Source organism: Haliotis cracherodii, unplaced genomic scaffold (genome assembly GCF_022045235.1).
Source record: "Haliotis cracherodii isolate W230 unplaced genomic scaffold, xgHalCrac1.p SCAF_14, whole genome shotgun sequence".
In the NCBI taxonomy this organism is placed as follows: domain Eukaryota; kingdom Metazoa; phylum Mollusca; class Gastropoda; order Lepetellida; family Haliotidae; genus Haliotis; species Haliotis cracherodii.
This window is the reverse complement of record NW_027266269.1, coordinates 35,707,167-35,723,595: the sequence shown is the minus strand read 5'-3', so window position 1 is coordinate 35,723,595 and position 16,429 is coordinate 35,707,167. Positions and strand designations below refer to the sequence as shown.

The following is a 16,429-nucleotide window of genomic DNA, read 5'->3' as shown; positions in this document are numbered from 1 at the left end:
TGAATTACGGCCATAATGCATGACATTAGAATGTCACAGACACATAGTCAACAACCTGCATACCTCATTCTCATATGGCTTGAAACGAGGGGCCGTCTCATAACAGATGTATCACATATATATAACATGCCTCAAAGTTTAAATTTTTACCATGGTGGTAAATCGCAAAATCGTGTGTGAAGCGAGCGGAAGATCGCGCAACTCACCTTTATTAACAGCAACCACGGTCAGATTACCGCTATTGATGCCTTGAAACGAACATTAATTGACAGAGAATGGATACATATATCATAAATGCCATACTTTGACTAGTTAAAAGTCACATTTGTTACAGTTTGACGATTCTATGTCAACGCGTAGTCCAGGCGATCACGTGCGCGAGAGCCTTGACGGTGGGTCAGACTGGTTCCATGTGAAAAAGAATTACCCGGCAATAGCGATCAGCTGCTTCGCTAAGGGATATTATTATTTAAAATATGTTTAGTAAAAGCCGCAACTAAATTAACAAGATATTGGGATATTTTATTCCTGATAAAAAATATTTTCAGATACAATTTTTGCCGATCCTTGCATTAAAATACCGTAAAGTTATATATCATTGGGTGTGTCTTGACCGAATCACCGGTAGATTCCAAGAATACGTGTGTACAGCTGATTGCTGTGTCCGGCTTAGTTTACGAGAAAATACACAAGGTAATCTTAATCCCTGGATGTAAAACAACGCCTGGCAGAACACAAAATCCAATTTAAACGGTAAATAAACATGTCTGGTGATTTTTTATCTCAAATTTCGAATTTGTACTGACCAAGTTTCTCATCACCCGTTCGTTTACCGGAATTCGCTGAAGGGGTAGATCTACGGTGTTATTTTTTTCTGCACTTGGCATTCGATTTTTTCCCCCCAAAATACTGAATGCCCTAGAGGGGGGTGCGCACCATACTCAAGAAAATACGGCTAATTGATATAGGAAATACATCAACTGAATTTTCAACTGAATGTCATATTAAAATCGTAGACCATTCATTGTGTGCTATGATGAATAGATAAACCACTAAACTCGTGAAGTTCACGTAATAATTTTCAAACAATCCTGATAGTGCAACACGTCAATTTTAAATCACACACATTCAAGTACACACACGTCTTCCCATGTAATTCACCCACTAGCCGCACAGGCCGCGGACGCCTAAACGAGCCTCCTGGTGGTATGAAGGCCGGGAATCAACCAAGCGCTAATGGTGAAGTGACACCAATACACAGGATATTCAAAGTCCTTTTACACGCGCTTCAGTGACTTTGCCGACGCACGCGAAAAACCGGGTCCTGCAGTAGGAATTGAAAATCCACATCCCAAAGAGGCCACCCTGACTGGTAAAATCAATTATGGGGATTCTGGTTAAAAAAATAGGTCCCCAGAAAGCTACGCTTGTCATATGAGGTTTCCTAAAAGATCGGGCGGTCGGACTTGTGGAGATTCCTGTTTAGACTCCGCGACTTCATTGGCCTTTGAAACTCATGCTGACCCGCCACTTAATAGTGCTGAGGACAAATATACATCCACTGATGCTAGTCCTGAAATGGGGTTTAACGTCACGTCCAAGATTATTGCACTTATATAGCGACGTGCGTGTGTGTGTGTGTGTGTGTGTGTGTGTGTGTGTGTGTGTGTGTGTGTGATGAGTGTGTGTTGAGAGAGAGGAGAGAGAGAGAGAGAGAGAGAGAGGAGAGAGAGAAGAGAGAGAGAGAGAGGAGAGAGAGAGAGGGAGAGAGAGAGAGAGAGAGAGAGAGAGTTGAGTGTCTTTGTGTGTGTGTGGGGGGGGTGTTGTGTGTGTGTGGGGGGGGGGTTGTGGGTGCGTGTGTGTGTGTGTGTGTTGAGTGTGTGTTGAGAGAGAAAGAAAGAGAGTTGTGTGTGTGTGTGTGTTGAGTGTGTGTTGAGAGAGAGAGAGTTTGGTGTCTTTGTCTGTGGGTGTGTGTGTGTGTGTGGGTGGTCTGTGTGTGTTGTGTGCATGTGATGTGCATGTGTGTGTTGTGTGTGGTGTGCATGTGGTGTGCTTGTGATGTGTGTGTGTTGGGGTGTGGGGGGGATAATATGTGATATGTGTGTGGTGTGTGTTGTGTGCACGTGATGTGCATGTGATGTGTGTGGTCTGTGTGTGTTGAGCTTGTGGTGTGCATGTGGTGTGCTTGTGGGGTGTGTGTGTTGGGGTGTGGGGGGGATAATATGTGATATGTGTGTGGTGTGTGTTGTGTGCACGTGATGTGCATGTGATGTGTGTGGTCTGTGTGTGTTGAGCTTGTGGTGTGCGTGTGGTGTGTGGGGTGGGGGTGTTCATGTGTGCGTGTATGCAGGAATACAAGCTGTACAAGATGGGAGTAAAAGAATTCAAACAGTGGAAGAGAAAACCAACAGAGACAGAAAATAAGAAAAATGCCCAGTAGATTTCTAGTGACTGATTTCTGACATGACTGGGACGTATTGTTGAACATTGTTGAAACTGGAAATAAATTTCCTCTCTTCCCTACCAAATATCGTACTTTCAGTGTTTGGCAGGGTTAAAAATGGCTATTTGACTCTGAAACTGGCGGGTAAAAAACAGTGAGCTGACCCAACTGGTGCTGTTTAAAAACTAGGTCACACACTGATAATAAATGTAGAATTGCTTTATGACTTGGTCCCCTTCTTGTGAATAATAGTCAATCATAAACATGACTTCTGGGGAGAAATCTAAAGATTTTCTTGTGTGAAGACTGATGGATTTGTGGCACCGATGTAATAGTGGGTTATGTAGACATGGTATACGTGAGAATTAATCTTAATAAAAGGCATAACCAACACATGTTGTGAAACATAACGATGGAGAGGACAAGACACGTTTAACATGTTCAAGTGTCACATGCCAGAAATGAACATGAAGAAAATGCAGATTTGCTCCATGAGATGGCCCCCTTGCCACTGTGGGCCCACTCAGTGACAAGTTAGCAACTAGGTAACTTCCTGTTTTCAACATGGTTGATTGTCCACTTACATCCCAGTCTCATCCCTCACTATAACACTAATGACATCCTGACAACATCCCCCTCATTATAACACTCTACATGTAAAAACTGTCACATGTTATTTTTTGCACATATTACATTATAATGTATACTGCTCTTGTGAATTTAAAATATATTTGTTTTAGATTTTTCAAGTTCAAGTGTCTGATCCACATCCACACTTGGTTCAAACAGTTTTCCAGTAACCCGTTTGTCTTGTAGGTCGACTAAAATGCGTCAAGTGGTCAGGTTCGGTGACTGGGCCGGCTACATGTCATCGTGCCTCGATGTATCAGACGTTGTCCATACCTTCTGACCATGGTTTATCTCAAGGGTCCCGCCTCAGTTAGTTACTTGTCGCTTGGAAATACCATGAATATGCTTACTGGCATTTAACAACATTGAGACAATCCCTCATTGCCGTTAACATTTTGGTTCTTGATTCATGTTAAATGTGGATTACATGTGTACCTAATGGAACTGTTTGAATCTAGTCCTGCTTGAAAGAACCACAAATGCTTACAATGTTTACATTTTTTTCAGTTCCAATTTGTAGCAAAACTGAAGCATAGAGAACTGGTTAAGAATTATAGCCGTCAAGTTACTAGTTGATGAGGACTAGCATCAGTGAATGTATATTTGTCCTCTTCACAATTAAGTGGCAGGTCAGCATGCGTTTCAAAGGCCGATGAAGTCGCAGAGTCTAATCAGGAATCTCCAAAAGTCCGACCACCCGATCTTTTAGGAAACCTCATATCACAAGCATAGGTTTCTGGGAACCTATTTTTTTAACCGGAATCCCCATAAGGCACATGGCCTGACCTCCCGATCCATTATTTTTATAAATAATCTTTTGTTGTTGCTGTTGTTGTTTAACGCCGCACTCAGCAATATTCCAGCTATATGACAGCTGTCTGTAAGTAATCGAGTCTGGACCAGACAATCCAGTGATTGAAATCATAAGATTTGATCCGTGCAATTGGGATCGATGACATGCATCAACCATGACACCTGTTATGGCAAGCCTGAGTTGCTGAAGACCTATGCTACCCCGGATCTTCATGGGTCCCAGATCCATTAAGTCGCCTCATACCACAAGCATACAAGGCAATCTATTCTTACCCAGAATATCCACTATTCACATGGTCTGACCATCCAATCCATTAAGTCACGTCATACCACAAGCATACAAGGCTATCTGTTCTAACCCAGAATATCCACTAGTCACATGGCCTGACCATCCGATCCATTAAGTCACCTTGTGCCACAAGCATACAAGACAATCTGTTCTAACCCAGAATATCCACTAGTCACATGGCCTTACCATCTGATCCATTAAGTCACCTTGTGCCACAAGCATACAAGGCAATCTGTTCTAACCCGGAATATCCACAAGTCACATGGTCTGACCATCCGATCCATTAAGTCACCTTGTGCCACAAGCATACAGAGGAATCTGTTCTAACCCAGAATATCCACTAGTCACATGGCCTGACCATCCGATCTATTAAGTCGCCTCATACCACAAGCATACAAGGCAATCTGTTCTAACCCAGAATATCCACTAATCACATGGTCTGACCATCCGATCCATTAAGTCGCCTCATACCACAAGCATACAAGGCAATCTGTTCTAACCCGGAACATCCACTAGTCACATGGCCTTACCATCCGATCCATTAAGTCACCTTGTGCCACAAGCATACAGAGGAATCTGTTCTAACCCAGAATATCCACTAGTCACATGGCCTGACCATCCGATCTATTAAGTCACCTCATACCACAAGCATACAAGGCAATCTGTTCTAACCCGGAACATCCACTAGTCACATGGCCCGACCATCCGATCCATCAAGTCACATTGTGCCACAAGCATACAAGGGCCTGCCCTAACCAGGAATCCCCACAGTAGAACATCAATATCAATTAAAACACATGGAGTTTAGATACAGCAGGCAGGGTCGTGCTGTGAGCATGTTCTGTGTTGTCAAACCGACTCTGTACAAACATGACAGGACAGGTGTGTGTCCAACACCAACAATACCTGTAGCTTTTGCTACTGTCTCCTCTCGCTCGTTAAGGTAAAACATCAAGGTAAATACACCTGTATGTGTCCTCACAAGTCAGTAGATGCGAGAGGCAGGCTGAGATTTGTGAAACAGGAGTTTCTATACAATTTATCTATACATTCTAATTTCCATGTCCGTATTGGAAAGGAGAGAAGGCATTATCAATACAGTCTTTAGTCAGGGATCAAAATTAGCACGGAAACAATTTTTATACACGTGATCATCAAATTTAATATACCCACTCATTCATTATAATGAACATTTAAGTGATAAATAATCTATTTGATATTTCATGATGGATTCCTTGGTCGGAAATAAAACAAATCAATCATTGATCATGATTATCTTTTCGGATACTGTTCAAGAAAAGTCTCTTTTTTTTAGTAAATTGTGTCATATTCTTTTTGAGATGGAAGACGAATATTTACATATCACAGCTCACTATATAGAAGTGAGTGAGTGAGTATGGTTTTACGCCGTTTTTAGCACTATTCCAGCAATATCACGGCGTGGGACACCAGAAATGGGCTTCACACATTGTACCCATGTCGGGAACCGAACCCGGGTCTTCGGCGTGACGAGCGAACGCTTTAACCACTAGGCTACCCGACCGCCCTCACTATATAGAAAGTCAAACTCGTCAGTCAGATGTGCAGATTGTAGCAGCACTTGAGCATGTTGTGGCTGCAGTTGCTCTATCCTCTATATCATCAGGTCTCACATTTCAGTAAACCTACACTAGCTCTTGGATCCATTCCATATAGATAGTTTTTATTTGTCATTTGACGACACACTCAGAAATCCTACTTGTATTTGTAGGACTCAGATCTATGGAAGGACTCTAATCCATGGCGTACTCTAAGATCCGTGGCAGATTCTCATTGTTATATGACGTCATGTTAGCAATAATGTCATATCCGCAAACGGACAATAATTCTACTGTTACATGACGTCGTGCTTGACATGACATCCCAACTCATTGCCTATGATGTCATCATGTAAGTTTTATGTCTATTACTGATAGACACAGCAATCAGTTGCAACGATGGCGCCGGTCACCAAATTAAAAGGTTTTCGTATGACAGATTCATGCCGGCAGAGGAAGCAACCAGTATCATTGTTTGGTTTGTTGTTTAACGCCGCACTCAGCAATATTCCAGACAATCCAGTGATTGACATCATGAGCATCGATCCCCGCAATTGGGATCGATGACATGCATCAACCAAGTCAGCGAGCCTGACCACCCGATCGCGTTAGTCGCCTTTTACGACAAGCATAGTCACCTTTTACGGCAAGCATGGGTTGCTGAAGGCCTATTCTACCCCGGAATCTTCACAGGTCGAAACCAGTATTGAAAGACCCTAAAGCCGAATCATCTTGGAATGATATTTCAAAAATCAAAGAGGTTACTTGTGTAAAGGCTCTGAATCTGAGTTTGGGAAGTGTGAAAATATGCAGGATTTTATCAACTCTGGCAAACAAAAGGATGGTGCGGAATGTCTTAGAACATTATTTCTAAAATGAAACTTCGGGGAACGTTTTACGAAAATTACCGATATGCAATCCATGCACAGACGATGCTGTTTCAAGGGGAAATGATAAAAATAATCCAGAGAAATCACAACCTGGATCATCAAAAGTCTGTCACTGTATATAATTTTGTTTGTTTGTATTTTATCGCTGCATTCAGCGATATTCCAGCTGTATGACGGCGGTCTGTAAATAATCCAGTCTGGCCCAGGCAATTCAGTGATTGACATCATGAGCATCGATCCATGCAATTTGGATATGACATGCATCATCAACCAAGTCAGAAGCCTGACCACCCGATCTCGTTACAACAAGTCGACTCTTACAACAAGCATACCACTATATATGAATCTATGGGGTTAAGCACTATAGAAAATTGCCAATTATTAATATCTGCTCTATTCATGGAATCTGAAATAGATCCACGAGTCTCACAAGGATCAGAGTCCTGCCATAGCTCTGAGTCCTACATATATATATATATACTACGTAACTATAGTCCTATGAATAAATCGGGTGTTCTTTAACTTCTTTTGAATGGCATATGCTATCTGTATTCAAGCAAATGTTGAGAAAACAAAGTTGAGTTCCTCAAAAGTCCAACAATTAAAGGTTGCCTATAAATGATAAATATATTATGACATGGTTACTATGGTAACTGAAAAATAAAAGAATAAGATATTTACTGTGTAATATTTCTCAGTTTATTTTAGCATGACTATGGTAATTGCCCAACCTATTCTTTTAACGTGGATGTTATCATGTCAAAATTATTTTAATAATATGAAACTGCAAAATCATGTTATGTTTGTCGTGTTCCGTTCATTTGGTACATCAGGATGCAGTATCACCAAGGAATCTCAAAACATGCGAGGGCAAAACATGTGCTTGTTAGTGTGGGTGTCTGAAACAAGGAAATGTCTCCCTCCAAGCAGGGACATAGTGGAAGATTACACAGCGATGTAGCCAGGTCACATGTGTGTACACTTGCAGATATGTAGAAGTCACAGGATTTATGACGCAGTAGCACATGACTCCCTGCTCCCTGTGACAGTGTGTCACGGGGCGTGAAGAACCTGAAGAGGGAGGGCAGGGAGGCTTAGGGAGATGGGGGGGGGGGGGGGGGGGGGCATTGGTGTAAAGATGCAGAGAGAGAGAGAGAGAGAGAGAGAGAGAGAGAGAGAGAGAGAGAGAGAGGGAGGAGGTTTAAGGATATGGGGTAGGGGTTAGAAGTTGGGAGAGGAAAGAGAGAGAGAGAAAGAGAGAGGTTTGAGGAGATGGAGAGAGAGATTGAGAGAGAGGGGGGTGCATTGGTGTAAAGATGCAGGGAGAAAGAGAGAGAGAGAGAGGGAGGAGGTTTAAGGAGATGGGGTAGGGGTTAGAAGTTGGGAGAGGAAAGAGAGAGAGAAAGAGAGAGGTTTGAGGAGATGGAGAGAGAGATTGAGAGAGAGGGGGGTGCATTGGTGTAAAGATGCAGGGAGAGAGAGAGAGAGAGAGAGAGAGAGAGAGAGAGAGAGGGAGGAGGTTTAAGGAGATGGGGTAGGGGTCAGAAGTTGGGAGAGGAAAGAGAGAGAGAGAAAGAGAGAGGTTTGAGGAGATGGACAGAGAGATTGAGGGGGGGGTGCATTGGTGTAAAGATGCAGGGAGAAAAAGAGAGTGAGAGAGAGAGGGAGGAGCTTTAATGAGATGGGGTAGGGGTTAGAAGTTGGGAGAGGAAAGAGAGAGAGAAAGAGAGAGGTTTGAGGAGATGGAGATAGAGTGCCATAGGGGGGAGAGTGTGGGGGGGGGTTAAGGAGATGGGATGAGGGAGTGAAGATAGACAGAGTTGTGCTCCTCATGGCTTGTACACCCAAGAGGCTATGTGCATCCAAGAGGCTATGTGCATACAAGCGGCTATGTACATCAAAAAGGCTCTGACCAACTCCGGAATGAATGTTAATCCATTACCTTAATCTCTTAAGCTGTGATAACAAGTCAATTGCTACATATAGGAAGTCGTTGAGTTCATCTATAATCTGCTGACTATAACAACCCGAGGGTATGATCGTCACGGATCAGCGATTCTACGAACACTGACACTTTACCATGCCACTGCCTCTGGCGCTAGATATGTGCAACTGTTATTAGCTGCTGTTATCAGTCATTATTGATCTGCCATAAATCTGTCGGGAAAATCTGTCACCTTCCATCAAACTTTAGGTCAGCATGTACAACTGAGTGAGGAGTGAGTGAGTATTGTTTTTGTTTTTTTCACAAAGATTACCTCCATTGGGACACAGTCAAACATCATCAGACAAGTCTCAGGACTTGATTAAGTCAAACACATTCAGACAAGTCTCAGGACTTGATTAAGTCAAACACATTCAGACAAGTCTCAGGACTTGATTAAGTCAAACACATTCAGACAAGTCTCAGGACTAGATTAAGTCAAACACAATCAGACAAGTCTCAGGACTTGATCAAGTCAAACACAATCAGACAAGTCTCAGGGCTAGATTAAGTCAAACACAATCAGACAAGTCTCAGGGCTAGATTAAGTCAAACACAATCAGACAAGTCTCAGGACTTGATCAAGTCAAACACAATCAGACAAGTCTCAGGACTAGATTAAGTCAAACACAATCAGACAAGTGTCAGGACTTGATCAAGTCAAACACAATCAGACAAGTCTCAGGACTTGATCAAGTCAAACACAATCAGACAAGTCTCAGGACTAGATTAAGTCAAACACAATCAGACAAGTGTCAGGACTTGATCAAGTCAAACACAATCAGACAAGTCTCAGGACTTGATCAAGTCAAACACAATCAGACAAGTCTCAGGACTTGATTAAGTCGAACATGCAGTGCTGTGGAACTTCTCCAAGATGGCCGCCGCATGACGCCCTACTCAAACTAGGACTCCGCACAGAACATACCGTATTTCCTCAAATAGGTGTCGGGCCTCTTTAAAAGGTGCCAACCTCCACTAAGTGAGAGATTGATTATGGTTTTACTCCACAATAGTAATATTCCAGCAATATCACTGCAGGAAATCAGTGACTAGATGGACAAGAAACAATCCACGCAATCAGGTTACGATGACATACACATAATCAAGGTCCGGGGCCTGACAACGAGATTTACACAAGTTTGGGTGATCGAGTGAGGGAGTGGCTGAGATTGAGTGAGTATGGTTTTACACCATTTTTTGCAATATTCCAGCAATTAGGCTTCACATATTGTACCCATGTCGGGAGTCGAACCCAGGCCTTCAGCTTGATAAGCGAAAGCTCTAACCATTAAGCTACCCCACAACCACCAAACTGATTCTGTTGTATATAGATATGCAGTGACATTAACATTATTAATAGAGTCCTGGACTTCCATGGAGCTGCTGCTCTAGTAGTCGAATTAGTCTGTCACACAGACCCTGACACAAATATATCCAATACAACCCATGCAAGAATATAATATTTGGCAAGTCTAGATTACTGCAGTTTTCAGGAAAATGAAGGAAGTCTGTGGGCTCTTTTTTATTATATATTATAACTATAATTTAACAACTGCTTTTTTTCTGTAAACTAGTTCATTTGTCGAATGTACATCACAGAGAGTTTCAAGGATTTATTACAGCCTTTCCACACAAGGTCAGTCGAAATTAAAATAAAAATAAATTGTCAAGTCAGTCATTTATTTATTTACATGAAAATCATTCTGCAGTGGAGTTAAAACCACCACTGGCTCCTTGAGTGATGTAGACATGGAATTTATGTATAACATTTTTCATTGAGATTATTCATGATATTATATTACAAATGGGAGACCCAATAAAAATAATTATTTTTATGTTAAATTTATTTCTTTTCCGGCTGCTTTTCATTTTGGGGCGACGGGCCATGAAATGAATAATATAAAATTTGTCTGAGGCTGAGGCTGCCAGCAACAGTGATGTGGAAGTCCTTCCATTTGCTTCCTGTTCATTACAAATAGAATTAACATGACAAAGATGAAGGCATTTGCACTTGTACTAATTCAAAACCACTGCACGATCACTCATAACCGATTGGGATGCGATGGCATACATCAACCAAGACAGCGAACCTGCTCACTCTATGCCATTAATTGCCTCTTAAAACAAGCATAGTTGCCTTTTACGACAAGCATGGTTGCTAAAGATGTATTCTACTCCAGCTCTTCACGGGTCTGAGCATTGATCTAACCAATTGGGATACGATGACATGCAGTAACCAAATGGTATGGAAAAAAAGATCGCATTTGTTGTAAGGGGAATAGTACAACTCAAGTCCTACTACTTTCCTGAAGAGGACCAAGGACCTACTTCATCATAATGATTCAACATTGCTCCTTCATTAAGTGAAGTGTAAGCAGTGTATGTATACATGTACATATATATATACTACAAACTATTAGGCTCATGAAACTGGCAGACTCAGCAAGTTTGACTCAACACAAATAAGCACTACTTTGTCTGTTCTATAAAGTAAGAGATTTTTTTAAAATACAAACTTTCCCTTAATGTTAAAAACATTACTTTTTGTCACTACTGTGGCCAGATCCACTGAGACAAACAGGATAAAATACTTTGTTACGATGGAAAGTATTCCTCTGTACTAGTACCGTCCACTTGATATATTGTACATGTTTAATGAAAGAAATAATATTTTGGTCTGTGATGGATTTGGTTGGCTGGTTTGTTGTTTTACGCCGCACTCAGCAATATTCCAGCTATATGATGGCGGTCTTCAAAGAATCGAGTCTGGACCAGATAATCCAGAGATTAATATCATGAGCATCAATCCACGCAATTGGGATCGATGCTTCGACCAAGTCAGCGAGTCTGACCACCCAATCCTGTTAGTCGCCTTTTACGACAAGCATAGTCACCTTGGTTGCTGAAGACCTATTTTACCCTGGATCTTCACGGGTCGTCTATGATGGATACGGTATGTAGTAATACCAATAAAACTGTACCTAGTCACCACTGAACACATAATTTAAATCAGAAATGTTCAGCACTTTTATCATTTGGATAACCCACTTGGTTGGTTGTTAAACACTGCACCAAGCAATATGCCATTCATTGCTGTATGACAGCCCTATCTAAATAATCGAGTCTGGACCAGACAACCCAGTGATTGACATCATGAGCATCAATCCACACAACTGGGATATAATGACAACCAAGACAGAAATCTGATTAGGAACCTATTACGACAAGCATGGGTTGCTAAAGATCAATACTAGCCAAGGTAATACCCCATCTAAAAATGAACTGATAAATGCATTTTTGTTTTCTGCTGTGAGATAACACAAGAGCTAAGCAAAATATTCATCATCATCATCATCATCATCATCATCATCAGGAATAAACAACTAGCTCCAATTACAATAATCCATTAATTTCAAAGCCCATTACTTACAGAACAAATACATCATCATCATCATCATCATCATCATCATCATCATCATCATCAGGAATAAACAACTAGCTCCAATTACAATAATCCATTTGTTTCAAGGCCCTTTACTTACAGAACAAATACATCATCATCATCAGGAATGAACAACTAGCTCCAATTACAATAATCCATTTGTTTCAAAACCCTTTACTTACAGAACAAATACATCATCATCATCAGGAATAAACAACTAGCTCCAATTACAATAATCCATTTGTTTCAAAACCCTTTACTTACAGAACAAATACATCATCATCATCAGGAATAAACAACTAGCTCCAATTACAATAATCCATTAGTTTCAAAGCCTTTTACTTACAGAACAAATACATTATTGTGATAACGTCACCCAGTCGAGGAAGTTGTCTGTGATGTTAGCAAACCGCAAATTGACCAACATGTGTCTATGACCTTGAAATAAGGTCAAGGTCATCATTATCAATTTGGTCTGCAAACACCCTTAAGACACCTTGGCACCAAATTTGAACTGAAGCCATGAAAAGGTTCTGATGATATCATGCTAACACTAACAGAAAATCAGTCAAATGCTTTCCCTTGACCTTGAAACCTATGTCAAGGTCATCATTATCAACTAGGGTCTGCAAATGCACTAAATTAGAACGGATTCCATGAAGATGATCTTTACTTCTCCATTCTCTAACAACAGCTATGGGACATATGGACAGTTGGAGGAAATCTTATACTAAGTTCCCTGTTTCACCCAATGCCTGGGGACAAAAAGTATGGGCTCCCTATCATAAATCTAAAAGTCAACTTTAAACGGCAACAACACTCCAACTTTGAAAGTATGGAAATATTGATGGCTTTTTTCTTTGCAGAATTAAAATGTGCTTATTACGGACTATAACCACAAATGGTTTGACTTGTGTTCTGCGCTTGATAGCATATCTGGGGATAGCGTGGACTAAATAAGTGACGACTGAGAGTTGGAGTATTGTTGCCCTTTAAAGAGGCCTTTATCAAAATACCACAGGCCTCAAGGCACACACCCCACTCCTGCTTCCCAACACAGGGACTACAAGCATGACAAGTGAATTGATTGTAATAGGCAATGTGATAGGATAATTTGCCATAATATATAAACATGTTAACATAGTTAAGGATGTTCTTCACATTTGGTTGAAAATGAATCTGAATCACAAGAGTAAATAGCAGAATGTTCAGTTTCAGCTACAGGACACAGAATCACTGTCATCCAAAATGTTCTGACCTGTGAAGAATCCGGGGTAGAATAGGTCTTCAGCAACCCATGCTTGCCATAAAAGGTGACTATGCTTGCCGTAAAAAGCGACTAACGGGATCGGTTGGTCAGGCTCGCTGACTTGGTTGATGCATGTCATCAATACCTATTGCGTGGATTGATGCTCATGATATTAATCACTGGATTATCTGGTCCAGACTCGATTATTTACAGACCGCCGTCATATAGCTGGAATATTGCTGAGTGCGGCGTTAAACAACAAACCAACCAACCAAAATGTTCTTTTTTTTCATATTTTGTGTGGTTATACTGGTAAAAGAATGTCCTGTCAAAACTCAAAAAGTTCCTACAATCATAAAAAATTTCCTCATGCCATTTGACTCTAGCAAAATCACAACTAACGATGATTCTGTATATTAGTTCATAATACCCTGATATAAGGAATAATAGTGCTTGTCGCTGGAACATGTGTACAAACGGAATCGGATGACACAATCATGACGAATCCGTCCCGACATTTTCGGTGCAGATATGTTAATGCAATCATCGACAGACATTAACAAAAAGAACCTGTGAGACCACAACACAGGACCTATCACTCTTATCACACATGAATCGAAAAAAACCGTTCTGTGTAATTGGATACCTGAATATATCTTGGAATTCCTACACACCCAAAAAAATATTTAGTATTGTCATTTTCTTCCATCCTTCTACAATGCAACACGGAACCAACAAAAGCTGAATACAGCTTATTCCAGATTGATGATTAGATTTCACACATTTATTTTAACCTCGCGAGTTGCCAAGCCCTTTCCTCGCAGTCAGTCAAGTCGCATTGAGCTTACTTCCGAAAATGGCGACCTATGATCGGTTTCCCCACATACATATGCGGTTTCTTGAAATCGAAAAGTGAAAAGTACTTTAGCAAATAGTACAAAAAACTTGCTCAACTTACCTTATCGATAATTGTCTCCTGTCGGAGTAAAATGCAGTTATATAAAGGTTATGGTTGTACACAACGCTCAGCCATACTCATGACAGATTTCCGTGACCCAACCCGGAAATGACAGCAGCGGTGAATAGCGCTGAATAGCGCTGATAACTCTCGCTATACACGAGACGCTGGGTAAATGTAAAATATGGATCGTAGTGGAAATAGAGAATCTCATTCGAGTGTCTTTTGATATCAAATATGTCAACACGAGTTGATATATTTGATATCAAAAGACACGAGGAGGAGATTTTATTTATCAACGAACATCATTCTTCCGACTTTTTCAATTTGTAGACAGTAATTAGCAGTGTCTTCAGTGTAAAAAGTATTGCTAACAGCTTCAGTAGCAGAGCCATTAGTGATGTCATTTGATTGTGACGTCATGGTAACCAGTGACGTCACACTGGTCTGTAAAGCATTGTGATGTTATTTCATTGCAGCGATATCTACAGTGTAGATATCGCTTGGTCTAATCCAAGCGATATCTCCTGTGGGAGCCAGTTTTGGATGATAACTATTTGATATATCAAAAGACATGAGATTTTATTTATCATCCAACATCATTCTTCCAACTTTTTCAGTTTGTAAACAGTAATAGGCAGTCGAAGGGCCATTAGCGATGTCATTTGATTGTGATGTCATGGTAAGCAATGTAGTAACAATGCAAAGCATAGTGATGCAATTTCATTGCAGCGATATCTACAATGTAGATCCAATGTAGATATCGCTTGATCTCACCATACCAAAATACGCTAAAAGGCGGTACTTGTTGTTACCCTGCCTGGCTCTCGGCATTAATATAAAACAAGAACTGGTCGGCTCGGAGTCAGTATGCTGTGTCTGAGTAGTGTTAAACTGCGGCGTGGTATCTCATTGGGTTGGAAATATGAAGCCAGCATTAGTTTATGAATGGTATTTAAAGCATTGAAGAATAATCGAACAAATTATGAATGCTATACAATAACCAAACAAATCACATCAAAAGTTAGATTCATATATCCTCAAAAGGTTAAACATGGGCGGTTTTTTTTATTTACCACAAATATATAAAGATTTGCACAAAAATCACAATCAAACGTTGTAAGTTAAATTCATTGTTCATGGCCAAAAGAAGTGATCAATACTTGTGAAACACTGTTCAGTTATACCAGACCGTCATGGAACCAATGCTTGTCATAAGAGGCGACTAACGGGATCGGGTGGTCAGGCTCGCTGACTTGGTTGGTGCATGACATCAGTCCCAATTGTGTGGATCGATGCTCATGATGTCAATCACTGGACTGTCCGGACTCGATTATTAAGACCACCGACATATAGCTGGAATATTGTTGAGTGCGGCGTTAAACAACAAACAAACAAAACCATAGAACAGAACTAAAAAGTGTCAGTTGGAAAATGTCAACGATCGGTACACAAAAACATAAGAATTTGTTGTTGTTGCTGCTGATTGATGTGGTCACAGGGATCATGAAGACACCGCCAGACACAATGTCAACGATCGGTACACAAAACATAAGAATTTGTTGTTGTTGCTGCTGATTGATGTGGTCACAGGGACCACGAAGACACCGCCAGACACAATAACTGATTAATTACGCTTGTCGTTCTGTTTTGTATTCAACGTTATCTCAAAATATCACGGACCCGTGAAGATCCGGGGTAGAATAGGTCTTCAGCAACCCATGCTTGCCGTAAAAGGTGACTATGCTTGTTATAAGAGGCGGCTAACTTGATCGGGTGGTCAGGCTCACTGATTTGATTGATGCTGGTCATCGTATCCCAATTCCGTGGATCGATGCTCATGATGTCAATCACTGGATTGTCTGGTCCAGACTCGATTATTTACAGCCGCCGTCATATAGCTGGCATATTGCTGAGTACGGGGTTAAACAACAAACAAACATAACATTGAGTCATCAACATCAAAAGTCCACCGTTAGAAGCGCTCGTAAAATAATTATCAGCACGTCGGTCATTAAAAACTTGATTGACGTCACGGACTAATGAGATCTCCTAGTTAAGTGGCACTAAGCACAGTATGAACGGTTTGTATTGTCTCTCTTTGGCATGTGGTTGACGGTATAGTTAGAATTTACACATGTGTTTATGTTG

At 40.9% G+C, this 16,429-nt stretch overlaps 1 protein-coding gene across 2 annotated transcripts in view; it reads right to left on the bottom strand.

The window, feature by feature from the left end:
- Positions 1-14,385, bottom strand: part of LOC139461219 (CDC42 small effector protein 2-like) — a 37,089-nt gene extending 22,704 nt beyond the window's left edge. For both annotated transcript variants that reach the window (XM_071242825.1, XM_071242826.1), the window contains exon 1: positions 14,279-14,385. The gene's annotated coding sequence lies outside the window, so the exon portion shown is untranslated. The remainder of the gene's footprint in view (positions 1-14,278) is intronic.
- Positions 14,386-16,429: the final 2,044 nt, after the last annotated feature.